This window comes from Diabrotica virgifera, chromosome 1, assembly GCF_917563875.1.
Source record: "Diabrotica virgifera virgifera chromosome 1, PGI_DIABVI_V3a".
Classification (NCBI taxonomy): domain Eukaryota; kingdom Metazoa; phylum Arthropoda; class Insecta; order Coleoptera; family Chrysomelidae; genus Diabrotica; species Diabrotica virgifera.
In genome coordinates, this window is record NC_065443.1 from 181869485 (window position 1) to 181889919 (window position 20435).

Here is a 20435-nt window from a genome sequence, read left to right on the forward strand (position 1 = left end):
ATTCTTAAATAATAAGGCTATAACATACTAAAAGAATCACTAAAATCGGATCAGTGGTTTAGGAAACTCGAGATATCAAACATGTCCCATTTTTAAGGTGTTCGGCTAATTTTGCCGGTGTGCGTATTTTTGCGAATTTGTTTAAAATCATTGTTTATCGCCAAACGTCACTAAAATCATTCATTATTGTACTCATTTGCCCTCATTTTCGGCAGTAAAGTAACACTTTGTTGTATTGAAAGAAGATGGTTACTTTACCTGCCGCGATAATTAATCAAATTAACCGAGATTGAATGTAAGTGGTCAATGGCAGCAATCGATTATTTATTTGAGTGAAATTAAAATTTATTTACTTTAATTATTAAAAATATTGTACAGAATTTATCTTATTATTAATAAAATTTATGTCAAAAAGTAAAATTCTGTAGTGTTTCGCAATTATATTCATACAAAATAAATCAAAACTTTACAGATCTAATAATTAGGTAGGTATACAATATTGATAACTATCGATTAAACATCAAAACCGGCCATCATGCAAAAGTCATCTGTGATTACTGTCATACAAATTTTTTATTTCGTTTAAAATTAAAAAAATTTCCTCAAAGTTATAAGTAAGTGTTAATGTTTTTTATGATTGACGATACAATTTTGTACGCACCACCTCAATACTCTTTATCGAACGCGTATATTCCTCTGCTCGTAATATCAGACTCGTTCGATAAATAGTCACTTTACTGACTGACTACTGAAATTGGTTAAAGAATTTTTCGACCGCGGTACCGCGTGATTTTGTTATGAGGATTGTTATACGGATGTATTTCTTTGAGTAAGTTTGTGCAATAAATCGAATCAGAATAATTTACCTAACGAGGGCGACGTTAGAGACTATACTAATAAGTAGTTGAAACGGTCAAAACAAAGAAACGCACACTCATTAAAAATGCACTTGAGATTCTCGTATAATCAACATTTACTGAATCGATCCAGGAAGAGTCAACTCCAACTAGTAAAAGTTGATTTAAATTTTTAAAATCAACTTTTACTGCTCGTTTCAGTTGGAGTTGACTCCAACTAGTTGGAGTCAACTCTAACTGAGAATTAACTTGAACTGTAACATATATGTCTTAAAATTAGCAATTCCGAACCAACAGAAGTGGCAACAGCGCTGGTTCTAACTATCAATACAGTATATTGTTTCGTGCCACCTCAGGTAAAAAGAGGCTATTGTTGAAACGGTGGACCCGAGGGAGTGACACAATACAATGATAAACTTGTCATTCTTAAATTTAAATGGGTTATGGCTATCTAGAATAACAACTTTCATAAAATGTACATTTATTGTAAATTATAGTAGAAAGAACAATATTCTTTAATTGGGTTCCAAATTTTAAAGAGAACAAAATTAACAAACTAATGTAGAGATATTTTGAGATATTTTTATTTTGTTTTATAATGTCGTATAAGGTATATTTCCTTTTGTTTTTTGTCACGTTTTTACAGACAAATTGGCTGTCTTAATTTTAACGTAGATTATAGTTTGGAAAAGTAATTAATTCTTGTAAAATGTTGAGAATGTGGCGATACAATGCTCTCGTCTCTTGTCATGTCCGACCGATCTTTGTGACTTTATTATTTTAACTATATCTGGTTAGTCATATAAGTGCTGGTAGGTTCCCACTTTGTACAGTTCTCTGGTGTCATCTTTAACTGCTCCATATATTTCTCTAAGAATTCTTCTTTCTGTGATTTTTAAGCAGTTCTCGTATTGTTTTGTCATTGTCCATATTTCACAGGCATACGTCATTATAGGTCTGAACGGTAGATTCTTATTTTGTACAGCTGGATACATTTTTGGATTTTATTATTTTTTGTAACGCAAACCAGCAACGATTTGCACTTTGTATCTTGTCTTTAATATCTGTTTATGAGTAATGATGTTGACAGAGCTGATCGTAGCTCCCAAATGTTTAAACTAATGAACCCTTTTAAAGTTGTACTGGTCCATTGTAACGTTTTACTCTAATATTCTGTCTCACTGTTCCGTTCGTATTATAGCCATAAATTTTGTATTATTCTTATTTATTCGGAGGCCTATTTGTTTTGCGGTATTTTACAGTCTAATAAAGTCTTCCTTGATACCTATCGTTGTATTTTCTACTATCGGCCAAAGCCAGTATAATGTGAAGCCCTTGTGTTATAATATGTAATGTGAAGATAGTGTAATATTATGCGAGGAGTGTTTCTGTGCTCGTTTTGTACACAATACTCTCCAATACGGCATTTGCTCTAACCCTTCAACGCCCAACCTTTTTTAGGTTCCATGTATGTCCAAGGGTGGGTAAAAATGTTCACCTCGAAAATAGCTAATATATTTATTGAGAGTTATGTTGCAAATGGATTAAACTTAAGAATCTTATGTTATGCTTAATTAACACACCATCTTCTAAAATATTAATACAAACAATTTACAAACCTTACAACAAAATTACAATGTACATCAAAATTAAAATACGAGTAAAAGCCAGTAATTCAGATTTGTCGGTTTTCTCCACATTCTTCTTTTCAGCCTCCTCATTGGCGGATAATTATGTCGATTATGTAATTATACGTAGATAATTATATGGATTATGTTCCTTCTTCTTCTTTTAGTGCCTATTCGTTTCGAATATTGGCGATCATTCTGGCTATAATTATTTTATTAACTGATGCTTTAAATAGATTAGTTGTTGTTGTGGAGAACCATTTCCTCAGGTTCTTTAACCATGATATTCTTCTTCTCCCAATTCCTCGCTTTTCGAATACTTTACCTTGAAGGATTACCTTCAGTAATCTGTATTTGGTGCCCTTTCTCATTATGTGTCCGAGATATTCTACCTTTCTCCTTTTAATGGTATACATCACCTCTCTTTCTTTGCCCACTCTTCGTAATACGGTCTCGTTGGTTATTTTGTCAGTCCATGATATCCTTAGGATTCGCCTGTATAGCCACATCTCGAAGGCTTCAAGTTTTATGTTCCTACCAACGAGAAATTATATAGAGACCTTTAGTAGCAAGTTTTATCAAGGGTGTATTTTTTGTGCCCAGCAATATTTAACTCAAGATATTACTTTTACTTTCAAAAATATCGGTAAAACCAAATTAACATTCGATAAAGGGCTGTCTTTTTAAAAATAAATAATGTTTGAAAATGTTTTAAACACGTAATAAATATGTTACAAGGGCATACGCCTTAAGTGGACACCATTGGGCGTTTAAGGGATAACTTGAGAGCACAATACGCTCTGTGATGTGGAGATAAGGTATCTCTCTGTTTGAGGCCACTGTTTATTGTAAAGAATGTCGGCAATTTTTCTTAAATTCTTACAGCTATCGTAATTCCCTCTACATATGCTTTTGTGAGATTTATTAATTTCTTTAAAATGAGTAGTTCTACCATGCCATTCCACAGTTCCACTCGTATAGTACTATCATATGCCTTGCGTAAAATCTATAAAAAGCGGGTGAAATGTTTTGTTGTGTCCCTAACATTTCTCCTTCTCCTTTAAGTGCCAGCTCCGCGACGAAGGTTGGCAATTATCATGGCTATCTTGACCTTTGAGGCAGCTGCTTTGAACAGTTGCCATAAGCTGCAACCAAACCATTCTCTCAAGTTCTGCAACCAGGAAACGCTTCTCTTTCCTACGCTTCTCATACCCTCTATTTTTCCTTGAATTATGAGTCTTAAGATGTTCGCCTCTTTCACCTATATCACATGTCCGAGATTACAATTTCTTTTCTTTTATTGTGATTTCAATTTCCCCCATTCTGCCAATTCTCCTTTGTGGTTTATTACACCAAAAGATAATAAAATATAACATAACATAAGAAATAATAGTTTTAGAATAAGTTGGATGTATTGTTTATGTTTCATTCAATAAAGCTTTGGCTCCACCGAAGCAACATACCGCAATTTTACATACAAGTTGGCTGTTGTTGTAGTATGTTACACTGTGTTGCAGTATGTTTATATCACAGTTGGAGCAGGTTGCATGTTTCCATCTTCGGCGGTAAAGATAAAAGTAAATCTTGCCACATTGTGCAAAAGCGACAAAGGTTAACATCAGTGTTGACGGCTTGTAGCTTGTAACTCATAGTCATAGTTGCTAGTTACCAGTGCTGCGCCAGCACATAGTAGCGCCTTTGTGCAAAACATTAAATGCTCAAAATATGCCCAAAATATACGCAATTAAAAAAAATAACTAAAAATTCTCTAAAATAACTCTAGTGGCGCCCCTTAATTACTGGCGCCTGTGTGCGCCGCACACATTGCACACGTGGACGGCGCGGCCCTGCTAGTTGCCGCATTTTATGCGCTTGTGTGAACTTAGAGTTTGATATGATTCAACACGATAGATGTTTTGAATATATTAGAAACAATTGGAATAGCTGATAAAGGTTTGACACTTTTACAACATATATATTGGAATAAATAGCGAAGCTTTTATTGTGGTTACCGGCAAAGAAACAGACAACATTTGCATTCAAAGAGGTGTCAGACAGGGTTGCGGTTTATCCACACTTTGTTTAACTTTTACTCAGAAATAAAATTTAACGAAGCCTTGGAAGGGCAATGTGGAGTTTGAATTAGGGGAGAAACTATTACCATCAGATGTGCAGATAACACAGCGATCATGGCTGAAAGTATCTTCTTCTTTAAGTGCCATCTCCTCGGCGGAGGATAGCTGCTCTGAAAAGTGCATTTGATGTACATCCGTACTACTCTCTCATGTTGCGCAGCCACGATATTCTGCGTCTCCCTATGCTTCTCTTTCCTTGAATCTTTATCTGCATAATCAACTGGAGCAAGCTGTATCTCTCTCCACGTGTAATATGTCCGAGATATTCCAATTTTCTTGTTTTGATGGTATTTAGGATTTCCATTTCTTTATTCATTTTTCTCAGAACCTCTTTGTTTGTAATGTGTTCTGTCCACGATATTTTCAGAATTCTTCTGTACACCCACAGCTCGAATGATTCTAGTTTTTCATTAATGCAGCATTCAAGGTCCAAGCTTCCATTCCATAAAACAGAGTCGAGAAAACGTAGCACCTAGCCAACCTTACTCTTAGCTCCAACTTCAAATCTCTCGTGCAGAGCACTTTCCTCATTTTGTTAAAATTTGCTCTAGCCTTTTCTATTCTGATTTTGATTTCCTGTAAGTAATCTCCTGTGGAGTTGATCATTGTTCCAAGGTATGCATATTGATCGACTCGTTCGATATAGGGCTTTTCATTCACAGTCATTTGTTTCGAGCTTCTGTCATGTGTCTCATAATATTAATATATCTACGTCATACGTTATTGATATAACCAATGATACAAACCAAAGACGTATGACGTAGATATATTAATATTATGTGACACATGACAGAAGCTCGAAACAAATGACAATCGATGAAAAGCCCTATTGGATCCGTTTATGATGAGATTTTCGTTATTTCTTTGAGTTTTCGATATTCTCATAAACTTTGTCTTCTTGACATTCCTTGTTAGCCCGTATTCTTGGCCATACTCTGCTATTCTGGTCACCAGCCTCTGAAGATCCCCAATATTTTCAGCTAAGATGACAGTGTCATCCGCATATCTAATGTTGTTAATGGGAACTCCATTTACCTTTATTCCAGCTGTTTCACCCTCAAGAGCTTTTTTTAAGATCTCTTCCGAGTAGGCATTAAAAAGAACCGGCGACAACACGCATCCCTGTCTCACTCCACGTCTGATTTCAATTTCCTCTGACAGCTGATCGTTAACACGTACTTTTGCTCGTTGCTTATAGTATAAATTCGATATAATCCTGAGGTCATTGTAGTCCAGCTTCTTTGATTCCAGGACATGCATTAATTGTTCATGTCGTACTTTGTCGAATGCTTTATTATAGTCAGTAAAACACGCATATATATCTTGATTGACGTCCAGGCACCTTTGTATAAGTATGTTAAGTGAAAAAAGAGCTTCACGAGTTCCCAGGCCTTTGCGAAACCCAAATTGCGTATCATTAATGAAAGTATCGCAGATCTTCAATTCCTTATAGATCGAGTCACTAGAGATGCTCCAATAACGTACTTGGCATAAATACATCAAAGACTTAGTAAACAAGATGTCGGCCCTATGCAACCAATTGTCAACAATGAACGGATTACAAAAGTTAACCATTTTAAATACCTGGCATGTTTGATAAACGAGACACTAAATCCTGATGAGGAAATTAAAACTCGGTTTAGTATGACAAAATGGATCTAAATAATGGCATAACCCAGACATCAAAAGTGAAAGTTATCAACACCAAATTGTTCTATATGGTACACATAATGTTCAGAAAAAGGTTACACCATTTTGAGCGTCGGGTTTGGGGGGGAGGAGAGGGGGAGAAATCAGTAAATTCGTAGTTTTTTACGTTTCTCGTCAATATTTTAAAAACTATGCGGTTTAGCATAAACAACCGTCTGCATAAAAATGTTCTGCATTAAATTTGAAATAAAAAAGGTCCTAACCCAAACATCCAAAGTTAAGGCTTTTCTCCAACGCCAAATTGTTCTATATGGTCCACATATTGTGGTAAATTATTAGTTTTTAGTAAACGCTTTTATTTAGTTTTAGTTCAATAGTTTGCATCAAATTTTTAGGCGTTAATTTGACTGCCTTTTCTTCAATGCAAATGAATGAAAATTTACAGACATGTATTCGCGGGAACAATACACGAATAGTCAATAAATTTTTTTTTATGTTTATTAATTGTTTAAATAAAAAAACCCTTTTAATGGAAAATGCTTAAATTCTCCTGTTTTTTACAATGTAGAAACTTGAAACTTTTACCTTTTGTAGCTAATGATATGAACTATACATAATTTCACTTTAACGTTAATTGTTTACGTTTTTCTTCATAGATAAACAATGAAATTTCAAATTTTGAACGCTCATATTTGTTTATATAAAAATCGGCGCTTATGGTAGGGGAGCCCAAGCGGGGATTTTTGCGGTTATTTGAGCGCGTCAGATTATCATATGGGGAGAAACCTGGTACCCTGCAGATGTACCTCGGCCATATATTGGCTCTTAACACAGGAAAGTTCGTTATGGGAGGCCCGAAAAAAAAAATCTATCTTTAAAAATACTCGAAACTGTCAGATTAAGATAAGGTAAGTTAAATACATGCAAAAGAGTGTATATTTCACAAATCTGACGATTTGAGCTGGGCGTAAGGAAATGCGTGAATCAAAAAGTTTCACAAAAAAAGCGAATATTTCGCGAAATGAACGTCAGATCGAAAAACTAAAAAATACGTCTTCAATATTTTTCAAAAATCGATTGAATGGTACCAAGCATGACCCCCCCCCCCACGGAGAGGGTTGGGGAGTAAATTTAAAATTTTAAATTCAAACCCTATTTCGCAAAATAAACATCAGATCGAAAAACTGCAAAATTCAATTTCATTATGTTTTTGAAAAATCTATAGAATGGTATCAAACATGACTTCCCATGGAGGTGGGGTTGGATGAAGGTTACTTTAAAATCTTAAATGGAAGCCCCAAATTTTTATTGCAAATTTGGATTCTTTGCGTAAAAATAGGCAACTTTTATTGGAGACATTTTTTAGAGCTATGGATAGATGGCGCTATAATCGGAAAAAACGTTGGAAATGGAAAATTAAATTAAAAAGTGGAAATTTCCCACTAAAATAGAAAATGTTACTTAATTTTTTTTGGTTTTAGGACCTAATAATCACAACCCAATAGGTCTCCATAATATAACGCTCGTATGACTGCAAATTTAGCATACTTTGCTCCCCTATTATTCGTGTCAAATTTCAATATGATACGAAACAAAACTTCACGATAGCTTAGTGTGAAAACCTCGTATACTATTTCACAGAAAATTTTACAGGAGAGACTTTAAACTAAATTTCTGCATACTATAACTTAAACCAAAAAAACTATGTTAACATATTTTTGATTCTGAGTATGTTTAGATCATTACACATACATTTTTCATATATATTTTGGGTTAGAGTATGCATATATTCAGTTTAAAATCAGTCATGTAAAATTTTCTGTACAATGAGATACGAGGTTTTCACACTAAGCCATCGTTCAACCAAACCTCGAAATAAAAAAATTCCTGTTTTTATCGTAGTCTTAGAAAAACCACCGGTAGAGAGGTTTTGTGCTACAATTAACATTAACGCATTCGTTTTGGTGTATTAATTAAACGCTTTTCTTTAGTTCAATCGTTTAGATCAAATCTTTGGACGTTAATTTGACTGCCTTTTGCTCAATGCAAATGACTAAAAATTTGCAGACATATGCATTCGCGGAAACAATACACGAATAGTCAATAGAAAATTGTTTATGTTTATTAATTACTGTCTAAATAAAAAACGATTTTAACGAAAAATGATTAAAATCTCTTGTTTTTTACAATGAAGAAACTTGAAACTTTTACAGCTTGTAGCTAATTATATGAAATATACATAATTTCACTTTTTACGTTAATTGTTTACGTTATGCAATAAAGTTTCAAATTTTTTGCCGATTTCGACTACTTTTCATGTTTGTACCTACATCATAATATGTGTTATACATATTTTAATAAACATGACGATATATTTTAATGTTTGAAAAGTGTAAGACTAAAAAGTAAAAAATAAAAAAATATGAAAAAGTTTTTTTAAGAAACGCTTTTCTTCAGTTACGAGTGCCTAAAATTAAAAATATTATAAAAAATCAACTCGAAAATCAAAAAGAGAAAAATGAAAAATCTAACACATTCGTTAAAGAAAAGCGTGGGGCGAAAACCGTTTATTCGATGGAGACGCGCCACGCTTTTCTTTAGCGAATGTGTTAGATTTTTTAAATTTTTTTTATTTTTTGCTTTTTAGCTGATTTTTACTTTATCGTACTACATACGTAGTATGAGTATAATAGATAAAGTTATAGGATCGTGCAAAAAATTTTTTTCAGATTTCACTTTTTTTCGACGTTTTGAGTCCCCCTGAGTCTAAAAAGCAAATAAAAAAAAACATGTCGGAAGTATGTACGTACGTACGTATATCGCCACCGCCCAGCAAAAACTACTGGACTGATTTCGATGAAATTCGGTATGAGTAAGTTTAAGAGAATTTTGTCGAGAAACTAAGCTTTTGAAAAAAACCTCTCAAAGGGGGCCGAAATAGGGGGGTTATTTGGGGCCCATTTTTACAAATTTTGACTGAAACGAATGAAATTTAACTTAAAGTTAGCTCATCGATAGGTAAATAGAAATACGGAATTTGATATTTCCAAATCCAAAATGGCGGCCAGCATGGCTGACCGCCCACCCGACACATTTCCCTACCAATCTAAAAACTTGTTTAAGATAAATTTAATTTGAAAAAATATTTATATAGCCTAAAGATGGGGCTATAACAAGAATATTATCGTTTTTCAAGAAAAGTTATGGGTTGCCTATATTTAAGGGGTCAAAATTTGACATAACTTTGAATTAGATTTTCTCAAAAATGGCTCCAAGGAATTTGTTTCTTTTTCGATATATTTTTGATATCCTATCGGTTAATTGAATAACATGAGTCAGATTTCTTAACTCCTCAAAGGAGGGGAGTTATGAATTAAAAAAAAAAAATTCGAGTGTCCATAACTTCCTCTGTAATAGAAACTAAAATTTGAAATTTGGCAGACATATATAGTACTTTATTAACTATCATCACAATAAATTTTACCCACAATATGGCCTCCGGTTAAACCGGAAATGAAAAAAAATCTTAACCTTTTAGATACGCCCTGTATATTTTTACACATTATGAAAGAATGCAAAAACTCGAAAAGTTACAGAAAATAGAAATTTTGCTAGAATCGTGTGTCCTCTCTCACGTGATCATAGCAAAGCATAGGGCAGTTAATGAGAGTATTTGGCTCCGAATTCCATCCTACTACATCGATGTACTTGATATTTTCACAGTAACTAGGGAATAGCTCAAGAAACAAAATCTACCCTATATGCTATGGAGCTTTTATCTTGGGGCAATTCTCACCCCTTCAAGGGGGCGGAAAATTTGTTGGTCAAAATAAGCATAGAAGTGGTTAGAGAACCTATTTTTAAGCAAAAACTGTTCTATACTTTTTTTTGAGAACTCAATATTTTTGAGTTATGGGTAGTTGAAAATTGACCATTTTCATTTAAAAATTACACGTTTTCGGACGGTTTTTTGTGAATACCTTAAAAACTATGCATCAAACTAAAAACACTACATAAAATTTTTTTTAGATTATAAATAATGAAGAGATTCGTTTCTTCGTAAATTTTCTATTTACATATACATAATACAAAAAGAGATATGGTAGGTAAAAAGAGTTTGTTTTTTGGTACATGTTTTTTTAGATTACAAATAACAAAGAGATTCGTTCCTTCGTAAATTTTCTATTTACATATACATATTACAAAAAGAGATATGGTAGGTAAAAAGAGTTTGTTTTTTGGTACATGCTCAAAGTGCTCATGCTTTTGTAGTGTTTGAAAAGGCCTTTAAAACGAGCACCGTTAAATGTCGGTTACATTCAAACTAAGCGAGATATGGTGCAAAAAAATATATGACTAATGTACTTTAAGGAAAAATGAGAAGTACATACATTTAACCCCTCATCCACCAGAATTTAAATGCATTGTTTTTCTTTTGCAATACCTCTTAATATAGTGTTATTTCTACTTTCAAAAAGTTGGACGGGTTCAAAATGAAAGGTTTTTGAAAAAAATAAGATCAAATCATAGAGCGCATTTTTAAATTTTCTTAAAATTCTTCCTTTTGCTCCATGCAATTCGAAAATAAAAATGTTCTATCCCCGAGAAGTGGTGGGAACCGCCCCCATGATAAAAGCGCCATAGTATATAGTATATAGGATAGACTTTGAATTAGGAGATTGGGCTACTCCCAAAATTTCATTAAAATCCATGCAGTAAAATGCAAGTATTGTAAACTATTAATTTCTCAGAAAAATGAACTAATTTGAAATGAAAGTATGACTAATATTCTATTGATTTGTCCAATAATCTATAGTGTCCCCGTACATTTTCTCAAATGCAGGAATTAATTTTGGTAGAACCATAAAATATTTTCAAGTATACAAGGTGTTTCCAAGATATCAAAATAACGAGTAACTTTGATATTTTTATAGAATGCCAGTATCTAGTACGATAACGATAATAGATCGGTACGATAAAGTTCTCGGGCGTCCTTTCCGTCCAGCGTTTTTATATTATTTTTAATTTCTGGCACTCGTAACAAAAGAAAAGCGTTTCTTAAAAAAAAATTTCATATTTTTTTATTTTACGTTTTTCGTCAATATTTCTAAAACTCTGCTTTATCATAAACAATGTTCTATACAAAAATGTTTTACATAAAATTTAAAACAAAAAAGGTTTTATACATTATAATTGTTATAAAATCAACGGTTCCAGAGTTACGAAGAGTAAAAGGTGGAGGTTTTCGATTCTTTTTCTATATATTATTTGGGCAATTGATGATGATTTTGGGTGGTGAGGTTGACGTTTCTTCAAAGGCTTATCATTAACATACCATCGGCCAGTGAAATAGCAAATTTTATTTACAAACCACAATCTTGTTAAAGAAAATTTCTTTCCTCAGTAATAATGTTATAAATTCACTTCACATAGTTTACGCTAAAGCATAGTTTTAGAAATATTGACGAAAAAACGTAAAAAAACTACTAATTTACGAACTTTTCCCCATCTCCACATCAAACCGGACGCTCAAAATGGTGTAACCTTTTACTGAACAATATGGGAACCATATAGAAGCATTTGGTGTTACAGGAAAACTTTTACCTTGGATGTCTGGGTTAGGCCTTTTTGGACCAATTATACTATACTACCTCCGTTTTGGAACCGTTCGCTGTACAAGGATTATGCATAGGTCCTTTTTTTTATTTTAAATTTAATGTAGAACACTTTTGTATAGAAGGTTGCTCACGCTAAACCGCATAGTTTTAGAAATATTGACGAAAAACGTCAAAAACTACGAATTTACCGATTTCTCCCCATCACCCTCCCACCCCCTCAAACCCGACGCTCAAAATGGTGTGACTTTTTTCTGTTTTTCTGAACATTATGTGGACCATATAGAAAAATTTGGTGTTGGAGGATAACTTTCACTTTGGATGTCTGGGTTTGGGTCTAGTTATACCATAGGTACTAGTTATAAACTGCAAGAGGAGCATTTATAAAATAGATCTATACTACTGATCAATTCTCAGTTGAATTTACAACTAAGGATCAAGTAAAGATCAGAATAGGTAGATGCGAAGGTGACTTGATGAAGATGGCAAAATCATCATCATATAATCTATGACTGGGCGAGCAAGTGGTGAATCAACTCTAAACTTTACGAACAAAAACGTTCAAAATAAATTTTCAATAAATATAAAATCAAACTCCATATTCAAATACTGCAAAATATTTGGGTATTACTCTAAGCTCATGTAAAGAAGAAAAGAAAATAATTCTGATTGAAATACAGAACAATGTACTGGCTGCAATCTACAATTACATTTTATTATATAAGTAAAACTGAACAATAGTATTGTTATAAAAACATTAAAAAAGATTAAGAAGGAAAATGCCAAAACTCAAAAGAAAATATTTCTATTCAAACAAAAAATTAAATTAAATAATAGGTGGGTAAGTACTTATTTACTGATGGCTTACATAAAATTTCCTCAATCGACGTCGACATAAACGTCTTTGTGGTTTACCCATTGTAAAAACTATTAACACTTTGTCAAGTCAAAAGAAGTCTGAATAATCATTTTCAAAATATTTACGACTCTACACTGAAACGAAAGTGTGTATATCGTTGTCGATATCTACCTGTCGGCTAAATATCGACAAGTACAACCTGTGCTGGACCGAGAGAAGAGGTTTGATATTATAGGAAAATTAATAAATATAAAGTAATGGTTTAAAGGCCACAGTTCATACTTTTTCTTATAGATATAATATAATATGCCTACTAATAAAGAAAGTTTATTACACCAATAACAATAACTTCTGTTATATAATACTATATTCTTATAACTATAGCACAGTATACATATAGAGGTTCCCTCTTTATACTGTGACAATAATAGTATTATAAAGATTAAATACACCCCCTCTGTGGCTCAGTGGCAAAGGATTCAGGGGTCGTGAGTTCTATCTCAGCTGGGTAGGATATTTTTCATTTATTAAAAATTAATAAATGAAAATAGTTTCTTTTCTTTTGGGATCGGTACTCACCGGAGGGACCACAGGTGTTCGGAAACAAATTAGCGTTTCTTTATAAAGACAATGACGTCGACTTTGCTAAATAGTAACAAAACATTTACTCAACACACAAACACACACTACATATTACACTAGGTACCTGATTGAAAAAATTTACTGTACCATGCCAATGGCCATTAGTTGTCTAGGCATTACGCTAAATAAATAAAAAAAATTAATAAATAAAATAAAAACTCATGAGCATTAATATTGAATGATATCATTTTTAACTGAAAAATCCCTAATTAGATTGGCCGAAACACACTCTCGCCTTGGTCCTAACTGGTACTTTAGTTTTTATAAGATAGGAAAAGCACATAATTAAAACTTTGTTACATAATTTCTAAAACATATATTTTTTTAATTTTTAAATGAGGAAGGTTTCTTATGGGGAGACGGGCAATAACAACTAAAAAACAATGTTTTAAATTAAAATAAGTCCAAAAGACTTATAAAGAGCTGATAGAATAAGGTTTGAACTTGAATTTAGGTACTTCGTAATTTCAAAAATGATATTTTATATTGATGTTTTTCAGCCTTCAAAATCGTCATATTTCATTTTTTTTTTCAGTTTAAAATTGTTTATAACCAGAAAACGATCAACTTTAGGGAAAAATTGCAAAAGATCTTTTTTGTTTAGAATGGCCTAGAAAATCTGAAATAATATCTGCCCGGCTCGAATTTTTTTTATTTATAAAAAATGTCATTTTTTAATTATTATTTAATTACAGTTAGAAAAAGATTAGATCGGGCAACCCTTGTTTTTTGTAATTGTTAACATGCTAAATTACATATCCAATCATTTTTATCCATTAAACGGTAATCAGTGCAAATCGATTTTATATTATTTTATCTTAGATTATATCTCTGGCTCCTGTGAATAAGCACATAAGTACTTTAGTAAGTTTTTCAGGAGAGTCGAAACAATGTTTACAGGGTTGCGCAAAATAAAAAGAGGAAATTAAATCGGCATTAAAAACAGCAAAAATGGTAAAGAAGTAGTTCTAGACCAAATCCCAGTAAACGACGTAATAATAATTGTGAAATATTGTTTTTTAATAATTCCAACGTTTTTTATCTAAATTGTGATTAATTTGATTTAATGTTGCTAAAATAAAATTTACTATTATTTCTCCTATATTATTTTGATTATCGTTTTGTGTTTGTGTTTTGTTAGAATAAATGGGATTATTAAGATTATAACAAGGCTGACTTTGTACTTTTGGTGTTTGCAAAATTTTTCTGCGTGCTTCCATTGTTTATTTATCTACACTACTAGAATCAATACTACTTGATCGTTTTCGTTTATATATTGTATATTTAGTTGAAGTATTTTCTTGTTCTTTGCTTACTGTTGAATAATATTTTTTATATAACTGCGGTTACGTGGAAGAGCGCTTCTTAGCTGGTGTTTCTAGGAACATCATCTAAGAGCGAACGTCGCCTTTTGCTTTATTATAATTATTACTGTTTGTCTAGTTTGTATTTTTTTTAAAAAAAAAGCAATAAAGTCATTATTATTATTATTATTATTATTTATTGTTAGCTTCATAATATGTTATATTTTCATTATTCATAACTTTTTTAATATATTCCTGTTTTTGTCTTTCTGTACAATCTGCTCCCTTGTCAGTAGCGCTGTGGTTTCCTTTGCACAATACACAAAGTAAATTATTCGGATTGGAACAATTAGATTTGTTGTGTTCTTCGCCACATCTTTCACACCTATCTTTTCCTCTACATTGAGCACTTATATGCCCAAATCTCAAACACTTTAAACATGGGATTATTCTGGGTGTATAATTTTCCACCCCGTATTTCATTTTTTATATTATTACATTTTTTGGTATAGACTGACCTTTAAAAGTGACAATTACAGTTCCTGTTTTTACATAAATAGTATTACCATTATCTTGAATCACTTTCCGCATAATTCTTTTTACATGTAATACTTCGAACTTAATTCCAAATCTAGGTTTAATTAATGATTATAAATCATTATCTTTTATCTCTTTATCTACCAATTTTATAACACCTTTCTTTTGAGTAAAAAACGTTGGAATATATGCCTCGTACTGTTTGCTTTTTAGAATTTCAGAATCAATTAATTTATTAGCACTAGCAAAATTATTTAGTTCTACCTTGATTTTATTTCTACCAACTATTGTAATTTGTGTGATATTATTTTCAATTTCAGGTACTGAACTTAAAATCAATCGGGCCGTGCCGATCCTGTGTAATCGACCGCTGTTACCGTTTTTATTTTCTATATGTACTATATAAGGTGCATTATCTCCAAATTGATATCTATGTATTAATCTTAAATTTATTACTTTATTTAAATTTTGCTTACCTGACTTATCTGTTTGATTTAAATTTGTCAAAGTTTCATCGTCATTGGAACTAAATTTGTTACTTACCTCAATAGTGCTACTTGTTTGGTTTTGTTTGTTTGTTACATTATTATTTAGCCTATTTTTATTTAATTCCTCATATTCCATCATCCCATCTCCTTCCATTTCTACATAAAATTTCTCTTTATCTGGAGGTTCGGGTGGTATACCTTCCATATTACTTGTTTTCTGAAATTTAACTTCTAGTCGCGAAATTTCACACTTTCTTACAGAGCACTAGTTTAGTACTTCTTTATACAACTAGCAATACTCAAAAAGTTAAGAAAAAACCTTAAAAATTAATAATTTTTAGGAGGACTTCTAAATACATGCCTTTCAATTTGACGTTTATTTGACCTACTGGTTGTTAGTTAGTAACTAGGGTGCATAACAACAATGGAGAATTGAGTTTTTATTTAGTTGTCAATAATTTTATGTACAATTTTGATTATTATAAATTAAAATATGAGCGAAAGTGAATTTGAAGAAATTGAACGGGCTTGGGAAGAAGGGTGTTCCGCAATTATTCCCGAAAAATCCAAAATCCGTTATCAAAATACCTACCAAAGTTTTAAAAAATGGTGCGAAGGCAAGAATTTAAGAATCGAAGAAAAGACTCTATTGGCATATTTCGTTCAAAGACATATGCAGTTGAAAGCTCCTGGAAGCCTCTGGGCAGAATATTCAATGATTAAATCCACCGTTTTTCTTTATGATGGCATTGATATTTCCAAGTTTTCAACTTTGATCACGTATTTAAAGAAAAAAAATGTTGGCTATAGGCTTAAAAAAATTTCTGATGGAAGCACCGGATGAAGAATTTCTAGTTCACAAGGTAATATAAGCTACTTTAGGTAGAAGACATACTCTAATGAAGATTTTTTCATAATCTGTAGGTCGCAATGATATTGGGAATATCTGGTGCCTGTAGAAGAGAAGAATTATATAATATTACTATGAATGACATCCAACAAACCGATGGTTTAATGATTGTAAAAGTACCCAATACAAAAACGAACATTCAGCGTACTTTTACAGTCGTTAATAAACCAGACGATAAAATTCCATATTTAGAAATTCTGCAAAAGTATATAAAACTTCGTCCATTACAAGTAAAATCAAATCATTTGTTCTTAAGATACGCCAAAGGAAAATGTTGTGCTCAAGTAATAGGGAAAGGGACAATCGGGGGCTGGCCTTCTCAAATTGCCAAATTCTTAAATTTGCCTAATCCCGAGAACTATACTGGCCATTCGTTCAGGAGGACATCAGCAATGCTTTTGGCTAATGAAGGTGTTTAAATCATCTTGGAGGAGACTACTAACTCAGTGAGAGCTTTATTAGTGGACTGTTTAGCATAGGGTGAATTTAAAATAGAATAAAAAAAATAACAGTAAAAAAACCAGACCTTAAAGTAAATTGTAATAAAAATATTTCCTACCTTGTCATTTCTCGTTGCACAAGCTGGAGCAGGCCTGCTATTTTTCGTACTGCTATTGCTGAGTAGTATAAATCACTCGCGAGGACTATATTGAGTTTCTATACACTTTTCGGAATAATTGTAAGTGACTGTTAACCAAGAGAGTTGGTTGGCGAATTGTCTTTTTAAAATGAGGCGAGTAGGCAGGTAATTACATACAAAAAACTTTAAGGTTTTTACTTGAAAATAATGATAAAAATTAATACATACTCACTGAATTAGGTATTGGCCTACTCGTATATACGGAGTGTCCCATAATATTGAAAAGAAAATGAATTAAAATATTCTTTACAAAAACAAGAAAATTAAAAATTGTTATTCCTACTTATGTGGACGAACCACAACCGCCCACCACAATACGCAGTATCGTTACGGCTCAAAAGGCAAAGGACATAATTTTACTATAGAGCGTTTATATATACCACTATTAGTTTTCACTGTGGCCACTCTAACTATACCATCAGATCCAGGATGAACCTCAATTATACGGCCCAAAGGCCATTGTAGCGGGGGAATATTATTTTGGCGGATTACCACTAAGGTACCTAGTTGGACGTTTGGAGACGGAGAATTCCATTTAGCCCTTTGATGAAGAGTTTGGAGGTACTCCTTAGACCACCGTTCCCAAATCTGTTGGTGCAACTTATTTAATAATTGCCAACGATTCAACCGATTGTGCGGAACATCGAGCAACGTTTCTTCGGGCGGAGCACTCAAAGGCTCCATGGTCAAAAAATGTCCTGGAGTTAACGCACTAAGATCGTTTGGGTCTGAACTTAACGGGCATATTGGCCTCGAATTCATGATGGCCTCAATTTGAGAAAAAATAGTATATAACTCTTCAAAAGTTAGTACTTGTTCTCCAATTGTGCGAATTAAATGACCCTTTACCGTCTTAATATTAGATTCCCATAAACCTCCAAAGTGTGGAGAAGAAGGGGGAATGAGATGCCATTGAATAGATTCATGAGAAGCAGCTTGTGATGCCAATCTGTTAAGTTCTGCTCTGGCTCCAACAAAGTTAGTGCCATTGTCACTATAAACATGTTGACATCGGCCTCTACGACTGACAAATCGCTTAAACGCAGCTAAAAACGCGTCAGTGGATAAATCAGATACGAGCTCTAAATGAAGAGCTTTTGTTGAGAAACAAATAAAAAGCGACAAATACGCTTTAAGAGTTTGAGACTTTCGAAGTTTGGAAGCTCTTATAGGAAAAGGGCCCGCAAAATCAACTCCAACATTACTGAAAGGTTTTAGTTGAGATATTCGAGCTAGCGGTAGATTTCCCATTAACGGAACTGGAGACAAAGGATTCACCTTAAAACATTTAACACATTTAGACAGTACTCTACGAATGGCTCGTTTGGAAGATATAATCCAAAAACGCTGAGAAATTAGGTATTGAACAGTTTGAAGCCCGGCGTGTAGATATTGCAGATGAGTAGATTCAATAATCATATCAGTTAATTTACAACTGTTAGGAAGTAATGCCGGAAATTTGCGATCATACGAAATGGGCGCATTAGCTAGGCGACTACCTACACGTAGAATTCCCTTTGCATCGATAAAAGGTGAAAGCTTTCTTAAATTTTTTGGAAGCAGCTGTTTATCTTGGATAAAATTTATTAAAGTATTAAAAAAGATCTGCTGTGTTCGTTTAACAAAAACCAGTAAGGAGTTATGTTGCTCCAATAAACTTAAACAATCTATTTCCAGATTACCATATCGGTTTTTGGTTACATAATGGAAAAAACGAATAATGTAACACAAACATCGAACACACCTATTTAAAGACGAATGACGATCCAATAAAATATCTAAAAAATTATTGGGAATTTCAGCAATCAATGCGACAGTCCGCACTTCCAAATTTACATTAGTAGACTCCTTTGAATTAAGTTCAAAGAACGTTAGCGGATCAGATTGTAAGAAGGTTGGTCCCGCCCACCATTTGGAACAGTTAATTAACTCAGAGGGCAAGCAACCCCTTGAACCAATGTCAGCAGGATTTTCTTCAGAAGGAACATAGTGCCAACATGAAGAAGTTACTCGTTCCTGCGCATAAGCTACTCTATTGCTCACAAAAGTTTTCCACTGATGAGGGGAAGATTGTAACCAACGTAATGTAACAGCAGAATCAGAATAACAGTATATTTCCTTGATTTCTACTTTATCTTTAATAACAGAAGAAACAAAGGAGACTAGTCGAGCCACTAAAACCGCAGCAGACAATTCTAATCTTGGAATAGTAAGTCCCTCATTAATGGGTGCGACCTTAGATTTAGCTATAACAAAAGAAACAAAAGGTTGGCCTGAAGGTGATAAGCATCGAAAGTACAAGACAGCGCAGTAACCTTTCTCGCTAGCGTCACCAAAACAGTGAACTTCTAAGCGTAAAATATCGTCAATTAATAAACGACGAGGTAAATTTAATTTACTCAAATATGCTACATCATCAATGTATTTTTTCCACAAACGGATAATTTCTTTTGATGGAGCATCATCCCAACCAATCTTTTGAGTCCATATTCTTTGAATAAGGTGTTTAATTAGAAATGTTATTGGAGATAAAAATCCAAGAGGATCAAATATTTTTGCTAAATTGGACAAAAGATGACGTTTTGTACAAGAAGAGTCTAAAACTTGAACTTTAAAAGCAAATGTATCCGAAGAAGCGTCCCATTCCAACCCTAATACTTTAAGTGTTTTGGACGAAATATCATCATTAAATGTAAGAGGTTTTATTGCTAAATCTGATACAGCTAATCCTTTCAATAAATCGGGTACATTACTCGACCATTTTTTCAACTCAAAACCTCCTTTGGCAAGTAAGGCAATAAGTTTGTCTCTTAGTGCTAAGGCATTTTCGAAACTAGGACAGGAAGAAACGATATCATCAACGTAGGTTCCAGTTTTAAGTGCCTCGGCTGCTAGAGGAAACGAATCCCCGTCATCATTAGCCAACTGATGTAGACATCTAATAGCAAGATAAGGAGAACAAGAGAGACCATAAACAACTCTGTTGATACGAAGATCTCGAACAGGTTCGGAATTATTAGAACGCCAAAGTACTCTTTGATAATCTGTTTGAGTAGGATTAATTAAAATTTGCCTATACATTTTAGAAATATCGGCCGTAATTACATAACCATGCAATCGAAAATTAATCAAAATTGTACAGATGTCAGTCTGAAGCTTAGGACCAGTGA